Source organism: Protomyctophum parallelum (genome assembly GCF_964188405.1).
Source record: "Protomyctophum parallelum genome assembly, chromosome: 8".
NCBI lineage: Eukaryota > Metazoa > Chordata > Actinopteri > Myctophiformes > Myctophidae > Protomyctophum > Protomyctophum parallelum.
In genome coordinates this window covers 27,803,848-27,819,232 of record NC_139703.1, presented here as the reverse complement: position 1 = coordinate 27,819,232, position 15,385 = coordinate 27,803,848, and positions in this window count along the sequence as shown.

Sequence of the window (15,385 nt, the reverse complement as noted above, 5' to 3'; positions counted from 1 at the left end):
TGTGCGCTGCAGCTGAGGAAGTGCATGTTTGTGTCTGTTTGTTACAAGACAATACAGCTGTTTTCAGTTAAGAGTTACTCATGCAAATAATTTTGCTGAACGAAGCAAGCAATGTGTAGAGCTACATTTTTGATGTAAAATGGGGAAAGGAATAAAGACCAAGTCTGCATAGTTGTAAAACCACATGATCTCTATAGACACAGAACAAGAGAAAAGAAGAGTTTGATTTCATGGTGGAGGGGGGGGGGGGGGGGGGGGCCTGAGTGGGCTCTACTTTAGATATCCTCCATATGACCATTTATTTATCTTTATTGCCAGTGGGCATATATGCATCTGTCAGACTGAATTCAATAAATGCATTTCCTGATTTCCTGATTAATGTTTAGGTTTGATAATATCACAATTTAACAATTTCATTAAATATGTAACCGGAAGTTGTTAAGAAAATGTCGCCCCCCCCCCCCCCCCCCCCCTCAATTTTGTTTAACAATTCGAACCCTGCATACCCTATTTCCTAGTGTTTAGGGCCTAAACACTAGGAAGTAGAGTATGCAGGGTTCAGTTTGTTAAACCTGTGGTCACAAGAGGTTATACGAGCTATTACGTTGAACTGTTACATTAGCCAAATTTGCCAATTTAAGCGTATTGCTTTTTTTTTTTTTTTGTAAGACTTTATATTTACTTTAATATTAACCATATTAATAATGCATTATAATGCATCGTAATGCAATTTATAACAAAGACACTTTGTAACTAAGTTATGTGCTGTTTCACTGAGCTTATAATACAATATGACCAACTACAACTTCTTAAACCTTGTTGTAATTCTATGAAGTGTTACAATGTCTTAGAAGGGCATTGTAATGACGCATTATAAATGCAATTATAATGAATTATAGACCCAACCGTTAAGTAAAGTGTTACCGTTTTTTCATAGTAATAACACAAGAAAGTGTGCGTCTATGGCCTTTTAATTGTGTAGTACAAGGTTGACAAACTGGGACCAAATAATAGCCAAATACCCCACCAAAGATTAGCCAATGACTTTTCTCAGAAGAGTAAATTAAGATGTTACAGCTTTGAGAAAGAAGAGCTTATGCTCTCATATGCATAATATGCATATGAGAGCATAAGCTCTTCTTTCTCAAAGCTGTAACATTTATATTATTGCTTGGTTGTCTGTGCAGTTTCATTACTTGATTTCTTTCTAAATGGCTATAAATGAATTCAAGGTTAACAAGCAGAGTTGATGTGTTGTCTTCACATGTAATGTACATAAAAAAGCAAAAGAGGAGCAACACTCGCTCCAATAAAATGTTATTCTATTTGCTAATTATAAATTAATGGCATTCCAGCTCAGCCAGCCTTCATCATTATGAGACTTGTTGTGTATACCATAATTTATAATGAATACAAAATAATATATATTTTTAAAGGAGCTGGTTGGCTTGGTGCCTTTTTCTGTAAATGACCATACATCCCAAACTACTGAATTACAACGTTTCTTCCAAACAAAGATATGCCATTCTGTGGTGTTTGCTTAGCTCTTCAGATCCGTTGGGGGGCAGGGTCCTGTAGCCCTATTGGGCCAAAGGAACAATTGTTGGTTTTTCAGTAAGAATGACAGTGGAATGTTTGCTGTTAAAGATGACATGAGTGTGTGACTTTGGGTTCTACACTACCAGTGGTATTTCTCTATAATGGAGTAGGCCAACTGTTGAGCATGCAACTGCTTTAAAGTCTGAGCTTTGTGACGACCTACACTGGAATGACTGGATATGAATGACATCTGCAATGTCCAGTAATGTTTCATAACATTGATACAATATGCAAGCGTCCTCAGCACCTGTACCTGTACGCCTGAAGCCAAGTGAAAAATACAAGGCACAAGGCTACTTTCTCCATAACTAAATTATTCAAAGCCTCTATAGTTGTTCGCCACCACAGCGTATGCAAGAGCCATTCACCACCACAAACATATATAATACATGAGCTAAAGCTTTAGAGCAAGGTTTTGCTTTCATTGTGTGAATAGTTCAGTGTTCTAACATAAGCCCTTTGCATAGAGAATGATTCTGTAATTCTAGTAGACTACTTGGTGTCCAGTGCAAGTAACTGAACCGATAATTCAAGTATTTGAATACTGCGTAATTGGAAAGAATGCAGGTAGGATTGTCAAGGCATCTATGTGTGTACGTTTGTAATTTAATGTTATTGTTTTTTACTATTTTATGATGGTAATTATCTTTTTTTATTTATTCTGTTGCATAATGCTCAGAAGACAATGCATAAATATGTCCAACAATATTTACCTCATACTCTCAATGTCAAATCTCTGTAATTCAGGGGTAAGGGATGCACTTTATTATCTCAAAGGGATAAAGCTACCGTAATCACACACAAAAAACAGCATGATATATCTTGACATAAAACATCTTAAACATAACATAGACATCTAACTATTAAACAACATGATGTCTGTCATAAAAGCCCACAGTCCATATATCTGTGTGTTTTCTAACTCCAAAAAGCATGTGCTAAACATCCATCATGACACGGTACTTACGGAATTTCTGTGTTATGTATCAGCCAGGTGTCCTACTGGTGTTCTTTTCCCTGCTGTTCTGCTTTCAGCTCTCTTTTTTTTGTCAGGGAGTTCTGAGACTGGCCCCAGAGGAGGAATGAACCCCTGCAGTAGTTGGACACTTCAGAGAGAAGGAGGTCATTGCGAGAGGGAGGGGGTGAGAGGCGAGTTTAAGAAGGGCAATGAGAAATGGAAAGGTTGGGGGGTTCAGGTCATTTCAGTTGACGTGTACTCAGCTGTTGCATATGTGCACACAAGTAGACGCTAAGAAGACAGGGAGAGAGAGAACATTTATACAATGCTGGTGAGACAAGGAAACCCCAAAGGTCTGGGATTCTGACCAGATGGAGGGGAACTTGCCTTTATTAAAAGGCTTTCCTTGATAACAGAGTACTGGTTTGTTTCTGTTTACTGCGCTATTCAGTGGTTGTCTCCCATAATGTCTCCGTAGCTGAATGCGGTGTGCCGTTGAATTAATAAATAATAAATAGGAAGAAAGAGTAACCCCCCCAAAAAAAGGTGACACAATCTGGAAGGTATTTAGGAAAATATGTTTATGTAAAATGTCCTTCTTAAGTAGCTGTGCAATAAGCGGGATTGTGTACACAGTGTCATTGTAAACTAAACCCAGACACGTCAATGTTGCAGGACCTGCATCCGTCCTCACCACTATGAAGATGATGCCATCAACATGATGTAATTGTGCTGCAGACGTTCTACCCTGGACTCCAAGTAATATGATAATGTGTACTGCACTACGCAACTACACTACTATACAGGCGGAGGATCATAAATCTTCACGTCCTCAACAAAACATGCAATCATGTCTGTCAAATCTATCAAAGACAAGGCTCATAACCGAATTGCGTAAGTGTTCCTTTTTGCTGTGTGGCAAAAGTGGAAATGTGAGTACTTTGTCCGCCATTTATTAAAATTTTTGGATGTGCTACCTTTTTTGATTAATTTAAAAAAAAAATCCTACTTTTTGACGTACACACTCGAGTTTGGGTCTAGCACTCTAGCACTCAAACCATTGCTGATGCGCAACCTCTTTGCGCAAAGGGTGAGTGTTGGTGATGTTTTTGAGAGGTGCCTAACCGCTCTAATGACTGGCCGTGTCTGTCTGTCTGTCTGTCTGGAGTACGAACAGCTGCAATACCACTGGGTGACCTAAAGGGGCTCTGTTGAGCAGCCTGAAGGGCAATTCACACTGAGCAGAATAACTTTTATAACTGCAGCCAGCCAGTGGTGTTGTTGTCATGTTGAGCATGTTTTTTTAAGCATGGCCTGTAAATGCTTTTTCTATTTGTCATTTTCTTTATCAAGGTTCTGGCAACAGATATTGGCCATTGCATAAGTTTCCATTTACAAATGTATACAGAATTGCTGTTTCATACTGTAGCTTTTAAATTACTAAAACATAATCCCAGCATTGTACAGGTATGTGTTTTCTAATATCACTATGCAAAACAAATGCATGCTTTTTAAAATATGCCTTATATCAACAGTGAAATTGCACGCACTATAAATCAAGTAGGTTTGCCAAAAACATTGCCCTGTCGAAATGGGCTTCTCAAAAACATTTTACAACCCCTACAACAAAGCAACTTGTAAAACCTGTCATGACTCAGCATAGCCGGAGCTGAATAGCCTTCTCATAATGCTTAATGCTTGATTTTAGTTTGAGTTCATACACAGAGAACTGGGTTTCTGTCCAGGGATTATGTTGTGAAGAAAGGCTCCAGCCACTGGATGTTCCTCACTTAACTTCCCCTGCCAGGTTCCATTTGCTGGGGGGATTGGGATATCCGTATCTCCGTATCTTCAATCCAATTCATTTTTTATCTCCAGTGGGGATATGTTCTATCCCTGCTTCTGGTCTGAATTAAATGCATGCTTTTCCTTTCAGGAAATGTAGACATTCTGATATGTTTGATGTCACAATTGAACCATAATACATACATACAATATTACATGTTAAGGTTAATTAACCCCAAAAATGTAATCCTGCTCCCCTCGTTATACCATGCGGTAGCCACGTAATCATTTCATGTTTGCTTTCAATTCAGGAACCCTGAAGAAGATAATTCTGTTACTCGTGCTCACAGCCCCATGCAGAGATTGACTCCTGTTCAAACACACAAAGGCAAGAATGAAGCCCTTTGCCGCATGGGAAGATTGGAATTCACCATGGTGTTTGAGAGGGAGAAAGGGGTAGAGAGAGAATTGTATGAAGACATAAAAGATTAAGTGATTATTCTCTGAATGTTATTATAAATGTTTTATTATTGCCTTTTTGCTCATTGTTTATTGGTGCTGTGTCTTTAGTTAATTAATAGGCAATAGTAATGTTTCCATTGTGGTAAGGACTACAATGGAAGTGTTCCCAGGACTTTTTTTCAACCCCATGTGCACATTTCTGACTAATAAAGTATTCAATAACAATCACACCCGTGTGAAATGAGGGGCGCTCTTATCATCGTACATCATCATGGTGTAAAATAGACACTATGACTATATTTGCTCAGACACTATGATGTAAAACCCCCCCTCATGTCAGTGGAAGTTGCTTAGTGGCGTTTTGAAGCACCCGGAAGGACCGTCTACTTCCGCCTTTTTTCGATTTGGGCACCAAAATGTGTGTATTTTTGGTGGCGTCGCTCGGCCAATCAGAGCCCAAGTTGGCAGCTTGCTGTGTATGTCGTTGGCCCCCTTGGCCAATTGGATTGGCTCCGTATGTTGCGCGCTCTGCTCAAAACACAAGTTGGCAGCTCAACAGAGTGCATTTCTAGTTCTGGACTGTCTGCAACCACAACAACGTGGACACAGTTATTGGAATCTACAGCTGCAGGATGAGACATGACAGCATGACCGCTAGCCCCATGTCACCTTCCATTTATGTGTCCTCCTCATACAATGCCTTTGTGATATGTAACAGGATCAACGACCCCAGCTGGATGCTTAGCAATAAACGGAACAAGAGGAGGCTTTTCCTGGAGCAGCTGGGAAAGACACTTATACAGTATAAGTGGATTTGTGAGCGTGTGTGGTTACAGTATAAGTTATACTGTAACCACACACGCTCACATACAGTTGCGCCAAAAAAGTTTTTTTACCATTAGGGCCCAGTGCTTCAACGTTGGAGAGCCTCACTGGCCCCTTGGCTGGTGCCCCTCAAACTTTTGTGAGCCTGATGAATAGGGGATGGGTTGTACAATGTCCCGGTTAATAACCCTTTTGTGAGCCTGATGAATAGGGGATGGGTCGTACAATGTCCCGGTTAATAACCCTTTTGTAATGGTGATGAGATTAGGGCTGCAGGGCAACAGCTGACCAAATGGTAACAGTAACATGCAACATGGACGTTTGCAGATGTGCTTACTTATTTAGCTGTGGCCTTAAGTATTCCTTGGGGAACATGATGAGCAGTTCCCACCCTTCTGTCTTGCGCCAGCTTCTCCAGCACGGTTAGACCATTTTTCTTAACCACTTGCTCCTTCTCCTTCTCCTTCTGCTGAGCTTTTTGAGTTTTACTGTGCTTCTTTAACTGTATGTGAGCATGTGTGGTTACAGTATAACTTATACTGTAACCACACACACTCACAAATCCACTTATACTGTATAAGTGTCTTTCCCAGCTGCTCCAGGAAAAGCCTCCTCTTGTTCCGTTTATTGCTAAGCATCCAGCTGGGGTCGTTGATCCTGTTACATATCACAAAGGCATTGTATGAGGAGGACACATAAATGGAAGGTGACATGGGGCTAGCGGTCATGCTGTCATGTCTCATCCTGCAGCTGTAGATTCCAATAACTGTGTCCACGTTGTTGTGGTTGCAGACAGTCCAGAACTAGAAATGCACTCTGTTGAGCTGCCAACTTGCGTTTTGAGCAGAGCGCGCAACATACGGAGCCAATCCAATTGGCCAAGGGGGCCAACGACACACGCAGCAAGCTGCCAACTTGGGCTCTGATTGGCCGAGCGACGCCACCAAAAATACACAATCCCTGATTGGCCGAGGGGGGCCACCAAAAATTCACAATCCCTGATTGGCCAAGGGGAACACCGACGCATACGCAGCCGAAAACAGTACTTGCGCTCAACTCGTGCAAGTAATGATGGCTTCCTGTCCTCACAATCACAGATCTCAGCTGTTTTGTGTACTGCATGTAAGAAACTATATGGTAGGCCGGTTGTTGGAAAACTTTGAGTATATACAGTATAGGCCTATCTCTCCTGCTTGTTGCAAGGAGTAGTATTAAAGCCTGATTTAATGCCTTTATACACACTGAAATTATGCAAAAATCATGTCAATCGCATGTCAATCGCTGTGATAAATCGGTCTCGTTCCAATGTGTTGATAGGACGGACATGAGGGCCAATGAAATTTAATTCTGCCCTCAGAACACATTCCAAGGGATATACATCTGCTCCTGCTGAGACCTCCCATCACAGGTTGGGAATGACGTGTATATATAGTTGTATATTCCCTCCCTTTCCGAAGAACAGTTCAGACTGGGCTTAAGTAGAACTCAAGCTTAACTGCACCAAGCATGGTGCTTCCTCTGCAATAACTTCTGGCTGAACAGCAATTAAGCAGTGAAGATATGTTACACGTGACATTTTGCCCCATCATATTTTGCCTCCATTGCAAGTCCACTCCACGGAAGCCGGAAGTCGACCGGCTTCTGTGTGTATAGACTTGGATCTTCCAAGCGTAGCTTGGTCAAAGCCCACCCATATCTTGATGCCATACTTTGCTGGCTTGCTGTGCATATCGCATATTGGCAGAAAGTACACCAACCCAAATGCGATTACTATCAGTAATTAGTTTCTGTGTCATTGAAAACAATTACATAAATCAGCAATGCATGATAAAAAAATCACACCCGTGTGAAGTGAGGGGCACCATCGTACATCATCATGACGTAACATGTCGATTTGCTCAGACATGATTCTCCATTCATTGTCAATTTGTGTTGTAGCAGATTTTCCCGTCTACATATGATGTATTATGCTCATCCACTGTTACTTCATGCTCCCTCACTCCAAATGTGTCTGAATTGTATGATGAATATGTTGAGCTGATGTCCTGGGTATCGTCTTGTGGGCCCTGCGGTCATCCTGAAGACAGTTGTATGGCCATCCCGACCGATTCTCACATGTGTTTTTGCTGCCTGGAAAAAATCCCCTCTTTCAGCTTGCGGAATTTCTTTTTCATCTGAATACTCAATTGTGCTATGGGTTGTACTTCCCCATCTTCTTCTGCAGATACCTCCTCTTCTAATTTTATGCTTTTATTTTTGTGGGAAATTGTAATGGTCCCCATATTGACATTTATAACTTTCCCCCGACAAGAAATGTTTGAAATTGTATTTAGTTCTCAGTGCGAGTGTGCGTGTGTGTGTGTGTGTGTGTGTGTGTGTGTGTGTGTGTGTGTGTGTGTGTGTGTGCGCGTGTGCGTGCGTGCATGCGTAAACACATGACAAGATTTTCTGGCATTTTGTGTTTTCTTAAAAGCGCACAGTAGCCTGGTAATGTTCCATATTGTAAGAATTTGTTTTCAGTATGAAAGAGCTCCTCCTGAGCCTCTTCAGCATACTTAAAGTATCAATTTCTAGCCCATGGAGAAATTCATTTCTTACATCATGGAAATGTTAAGGTACCTACAGTGTAACAGTACACAACCGAAACCTCCTATACAAAGTGTTCTTGTCCTTTAATATGTAGCTATCAATTTGGGGGTCCTTAATGTTTGGGAACCACTGCTCTAATCTGTTATATACGTTAATGTATACAATCTGTAAGTTGTGAACCCTGGGAGACTAAATTTCAGTTTGCTCTTTCAAGATAGAATCACTACTTGGCGATATTGTGCTTTAGGCAGCCAAAAAAACAATAGGTGTCCCGTCTACCGGACACCACCAGGGTCTAAAATTCCTCACCGAAGAGTACTGGATGAGATGGAAGCAGATGATTCGCTGTGGCGACCCCTGAAGGGAAAAGCCGACCATACAGATTGGTTAAAAATAACGTTTCATTCACTCAAATAAGTTCTGGATTGCAGCTTTAACAGTTTGAACCCATTTCAAAACAACAATCCCACAGCCTCAATCTCTACTGCCACAACACACCATAGCCACATTTATGCTCTCCACCAGCACTTTGAGGTTGCTTAGCGGTCATTATCTTAAACAGGACCATTTTGTCTGGTTAACGCCACCCAACGTCATAGCTGCACATTTGTTTAACCACTTGAAGCAAAATGTTTAAGTGGTTAAAGACGGACTGCCGTGATCCCTCCACCCCCAAAAAACATGATCATCAGGTATTATATTACACTTTTTTTCAAAAAAACAAATCGTTTAGAGCCAAATTGCCACATCCAAAACAGACTTTTCTGGCCCCCATTAAACCACAAAATTACGCCTGTGGCAACCGTGCTCAATGTCACCCTTCTTTTTTGGCACAATCCAATATGTTTTTTTATATCCTAGAACGGGGAAAACATTTCCAGTAAGGGGTTTTTATCACATGTAACACAAACAATGTGGGACAAAATCTATAGTTGGCAAAACCTTCCGTCCCCTCATATTGATCAGTGAAAATAAAATAAAAGAGGTGAAGTTGTGAACTGTAACCTGTCATCTCAATGATCACTCTCATCCCATCTCCTCCCTGACAGTCCCAGCTGTTCCATTATGCTTCAGAGAGGGGGAGGATGGGAGATGAGATGAGAGGTTTTGCCATATAGCGCTACACTACTGTAGGTCAATACTCAAGAAAGTCTAAGACCTCTAGGTTTAAATGATGATTTTGACATGAGTGTTGTACCATAAATTAACCAGATGACATTTGCTCTTTGCTTTATGATGGCTACTTCCTGATGTCTGTGTTATATATGTTGTGTTATGTATATTGCAGTTTGTCTATTGTTGTTTTATGTTTTATGTATTTTTTGTGTCGCAGTGCCAGTGGACACATCCTTTAGTTTTTGCATAGTTCGCTTAACCCTTTTACTGCTGCCATTTATTGAGAAATTAGGACCTAATTCATGCCAGCATTTTTTTAATTTGAGCTCTTATTTTGAAAAGCCACATTTTGCCTCAACCGGAAGTGAGCTTATCCCTGCCAGCTTTACGTTGCCAAGACAACCTTTGTTTACATTATCGAATCATGCCGGTACATTTTAGCACTCCACAACGTCGGCTCGTGCCGTCAAAGAAACGCTGTTTTGACCAAAAATGCCATCTGGGACAAGGAATAGGAGATACAGGCGATTGAAAGAAACGGATAGAATGGATTCTTATGGCGACGGTGAATTAATATGAACCAGATAATATCTCGTCCGGTCAAGATAATATCTCGGCCTGTCGAGATAAATTATTTTTCTCACCACTCCAGGGCTCCGTACTTTAGCATTCAGGCATGCTTGAAATATAGACAGGTTAATTAACAATACGTCTCAAATTTGGTTTCATCATTATTGATGCGTGAACGGTGCAATCGAAGAGGAGAGAGTTGGAATCATGAAACAGAGGCATTTAATAGGACACATAGGAAACTAGAAAAAGTGCCCCTTGGGGCACAGGTCTCCACCAGGATAATAGCGTTTGTGATGTTTGGAGATTTTTTTTAGGATTAATATGATCTTCTCCTTGAATCTAACTCACTGCTAGTTTACACACACATGGACATAGCAGGCCCTGACTGCAGGTTCCACCTCCCTGGCAAAGTTTTCAGCCAATCGAAAGCCCAGACTGCTCCTTATCTGCCTGAGAGAGGTGGTTCTGTTTCCACCACACTTCCTGTGGTGTAAGGCAAGCTGCTATTTCAGACTAGCATAAACTGGTCGACTCTTAGATATTATACAGGTGTTTTGCTAACCCAATATCTAAGTGTATCCCCTGTAGGATATCGTAAAACACCCCACGCTCTAGCAGGAAGGTAGCCTATTTATTGCCCCACGGAATGTGGCCAGTTCTTCTCTCTCCCTGATGAGAGCACATGTCCAGATCACCTAATACATCCCCAATCTTGACCATAATCTCGTCCATTCATAATTGGACAGTACAGTATGGATAAAATCTGTAAGAGTAATGCGTGCATATTTTCACTGAAATCGCACACTGTGTTCATGACTCGAGGCCTTTTGTTGAAAACGAACAAATCCTGTAAACTTTGGAAGGCAATCTTAGCCAATGGGGATGGAATAATGGGAAGCGAACAGTTCTGTGTTGATCACATGACTATAGAGATAGTGTTTACCGATTTGCATGATGTATATGGATAAAATGTGTACGAGTAATGTAATGAAATGTTTTTAGCAAATATCGTCCTCATCGTGGCGCTATTCTGAAGGGTAACAAGACTACTCGCCCCGTTTCTGTTTTCCTCCCAGAATTTTCCCCAGTGAGGGGTGGGAGAGGCTGGACAGCAGACGGCTGGACTTTGAATTTCTCTAACAATAAACTTTCATGACAGCAGAACAGCCTAAATACAAATATAATTTACAATAATAATAAAATAAATAAAACTTTATTTGTATAGCACCTTTCATGACATGAAATGCAGCTCAAAGTGCTTTACAGAACAATGGAGAATAAAAGAAAAGCAAGGCAACGACATTGAAAAACAAGCAGTAATGCAGTACAGTGAGGACATGAAAAATAAAAAATACAAGATCAATTAAAGGCAATGTTGTAGAAGTGGGTCTTGAGCTGAGCTTTAAAAATGTCTACAGAGGCTGCCTGACGAAGGTACAGTGGGAGCCCGTTCCATGCCGACGGCCCGTAGAAGCAAAAAGCTGCTTCCCCGTATTTTTTAGTTGCCATTTTTTTGGGCAAAGCGAGCAGGCCGGCAGTGGAAGACCTTAGGGGGCGGTTTGGGACATATTTAGGCAGGCAGTCATGTAGGTAGGAAGGTGCGAGACCATTGAGAGCTTTATAGACAAGTAAAATAATTTTAAAATCAATCCTAAAAACAACCGGAAGCCAGTGCAGTGATGCCAAAACTGGAGTAATATGTTCTCTCATCTTAGTTCTAGTTAAAACTCTGGCTGCTGCATTTTGGACAAGTTGTAATCTGTCAGTTGTTTTCTTAGGCAGTCCTGAAAAAAGTGCATTGCAGTAATCAAGCCGAGAAAAAACAAAGGCGTGGATTAGCGTTTTTGCATCGTCCAAGGACAAATAGGCTCTGATTTGTGCAATATTTCTAAGGTGAAAAAAGGCAATCTTGGTGACATGATTAATGTGTGAATTAAAGTTCAATTCAGAATCAATAATAACCCCCAGGTTCTTTACTGTACTGTTAGTTTCTACAGTTAGGTTGCCCAGTCTGCTTATTATTGATTCTTTCTGCTCACTAGAACCGATTATGAGAACTTCTGTCTTATCCTCATTTAGCTTGAGAAAGTTCTCACTCATCCAACATTTGATGCTAGACAGGCAGGTCAACAGCGGGTCTAAAGCACAGGCATCATCTGGAGCCACAGAAAGATATAGTTGGGTATCATCAGCATAGAAATGAAAATTGACTCTGTGATTGGTAATGAGTTCGCCCAATGGCAGTATGTACAAGGAGAAAAGCAGAGGGCCAAGAATCGAGCCCTGTGGAATACCAGAACTGATGTCATGTTTGTCTGAGTCAAACTCGGCTAGATTGACAAAGTAACTTCTGTTTGATAGGTAGGAGGAAAACCAGGACAGGGCCGTACCAGACAGGCCTATCCAGTGCTCCAGACGCTGTATTAAAATTGAATGGTCAATCGTGTCAAATGCAGCCGTTAGATCTAGAAGTAAGAGAACGGATACATGTTTCTTGTCAGCAGACACCCTAAGATCATTCATTACTTTTACAAGTGCTGTTTCTGTGCTGTGACCTTTCCTAAAGCCAGATTTGAATTTATTGTGGACATTATTGTTCTGTAGAAACGCATCCAATTGATGGAAGATGCATTTTTCTACAACCTTGCCCAGAAAGGGTAGATTTGAAATGGGTCGATAGTTACCCAAAACAGCGGGATCAAGATTGTGTTTCTTGAGTAGGGGCCTAACTACAGCAGTCTTCAGTGAGTCTGGGAAGACGCCTGATTGTAGAGAGCTGTTTACAATTTTTAGGATATCTCCAATCACACTGTCTAAGACCTCTTTGAGAAAGGTGGTGGGAATTGTATCCAATGAACAGGAGGATGATGTCATCTGTGATATGGTTTTGCGGAGTTCGTCTTCATCAATTGCGCAGAACGATAATATAGGCTCCCCCTGGAGAGATCTACCCTGGGACCATTAGCTGCTGTTTGAAGGTTTGCGCTAGCAGCAGCACCATTCATAATATCAGCTCTAATGTTAAAAATGTTGTTGTCAAAAAAGCATGCAAACTCATTACACTTAGCTTTAGTGGCCGGGAATGACTGCTTGTAGGACTGGGGGGGGGGGGGTTAAAAGTCGTTCAATGGTAGAGAATAGGACTCTGGCATTTTTCTTGTTCTCATTAATAATGCCAGAGAAATATGCCTGCCTTGCTAGACGCAGGGCTTTGTTATAGGCGACTGTTGACTTTTTAAGAATCTCTAGGTGGATGGTGAGTTTATTTTTTCTCCAAGCTCGCTCAGCTCTACGACATTCTTGCTTCAGTGAGCGTGTATGCTCGTTTATCCAGGGTGTTACTCTGGTGTTATGTTTCTTTTTTGTTTTCATGGGAGCCACTATATCAAGAGCTGACTCTAGTTTAAGATTAAAATTTTGAACCATATCATTCACTGGGGGAGTATCGGGCAGGGGGGGGGGGCCCAGATGACGAGAGAACTCGTCGGCTGCAGAAGAGCTAAAAAAACGCTTTTTTATGGTATATTCAGTGATGTTTTTCTCTAGATCAGAGACAGTCATATTAAAACACAGCAAATAGTGGTCTGATAGCTCAGGCCTTTCAATAGTCCTTTCCACAGTGATGTTCAGCCCTCTAGAAATCACCAGGTCCAGAGTGTGCCCATGTTTATGTGTAGGCCCAGCAACATGTTGGATAAACTCAAAGGAGTGCAATAACTCTAAGAAACCCATAGCCACAGCATCTGTAGCATCATCCAGGTGAAGATTAAGATCACCTGAGATAAGAGTTCTGTCATAGTTCGTGGAGCAGATAGATAAAAGTTCTGATATTTCTGTTAGAAATGTTGCTTTACTGCATTTTGCGGGCGATAAATGCTAATCATTGGCATTGGATTGACCATGTAGTATAGTGGCCTGGTATTCGAAGGATGTAAAGCTGCCAATGGTCAGAGCCTTGAATTTTAACGTGTCTGAAAATATTATTGCCAGTCCACCTCCTTTCTTAGCTTCGCGAACAGAGTGAATGAAACTGTAGTTTGCGGGACAGGCTGGCGCTAGGAGAACAGCTCCATCCGAGCCAAGCCATGTCTCTGTTAGAAAGATTATATCTAGCTTCTCTTTACAGATTATATCATTTACAGAGGAGGACTTATTACTTATTACTACCTGATGTTAAACAAGGCAAGGTTAAGCTTGTTATCACATTTTTGGGGGCTGTGATGCCTGAGAGGTACAGTAACCAAACAGCATTCTCTCTCCAGACCACTCCTTGTGTTGGACACTCTATTTGAAATAACAGTAGAGATGTTGTGAACCTCAACCTGTGCAGTGATTGAAACACCAGGCTTTCTAGAAGCATGGGGTCCATACATGTTTGTTGCTGCACATAATGGACCCTGTTCATATCAGTTATCAAATGTATTTTCTAGGCTATCTGGATCTGGGCTTAACATATGGGACGCCGTCAGTCTGTGACATCGTCTGGTAAGGGGGGTCGACTTTATTCCAATGTTTATCAGGTCCACCATGCCCAGGGTGAATGAGAGGAGACGTATTGGTGAGGGAGTTAGAAATTCTTCCAATCGACTGCCATTGATGGACCTCTCGGTGGCCTCAGTATCTTCTCCACCAGGGGACGCTGTGACTTCATGCTCTGAGATTTCTTCTCCACCAGGGGACGCTGTGACTTCATGCTCTGAGATTTCTTCTCCACCAGGGGACGCTGTGACTTCATGCTCTGAGATTTCTTCTCCACCAGGGGACGCTGTGACATCATGCTCTGAGATTTCTTCTCCACCAGGGGACGCTGTGACATCATGCTCTGAGATTTCTTCTCCACCAGGGGACGCTGTGACTTCATGCTCTTAGATTTCTTCTCCACCAGGGGACGCTGTGACATCATGCTCTGAGATTTCTTCTCCACCAGGGGACGCTGTGACTTCATGCTCTGAGATTTCTTCTCCACCAGGGGACGCTGTGACATCATGCTCTGAGATTTCTTCTCCACCAGGGGACGCTGTGACTTCATGCTCTGAGATTTCTTCTCCACCAGGGGACGCTGTGACTTCATGCTCTGAGATTTCTTCTCCACCAGGGGACGCTGTGACATCATGCTCTGAGATTTCATCTCCACCAGGGGACGCTGTGACTTCATGCTCTGATTTTTTCTCCACCAGGGGACGCTGTGACTTCACACTCTGTGAGTTTTCCTCCACCAGGGGGCGCTGTGACTTCACGCTCTGTGAGTTTCTCTCCACCAGGGGGCGCTGTGACCCCACGCTCTGTGCGTTTCTCTCCACCAGGGGGTGGAGAGAAAAGCTACTACTGTTGTAGGATATGTGGGGATTATCTGACGAGGTACCATTTGAGGGGGAAAAACCTTACATATACTAAATAATACTAAATTGTTTATAGGTTCAATATAAGTCAAATAATATAGCCTTTCCACAGGAGTATCTTTTTATATTTTTACAAAAA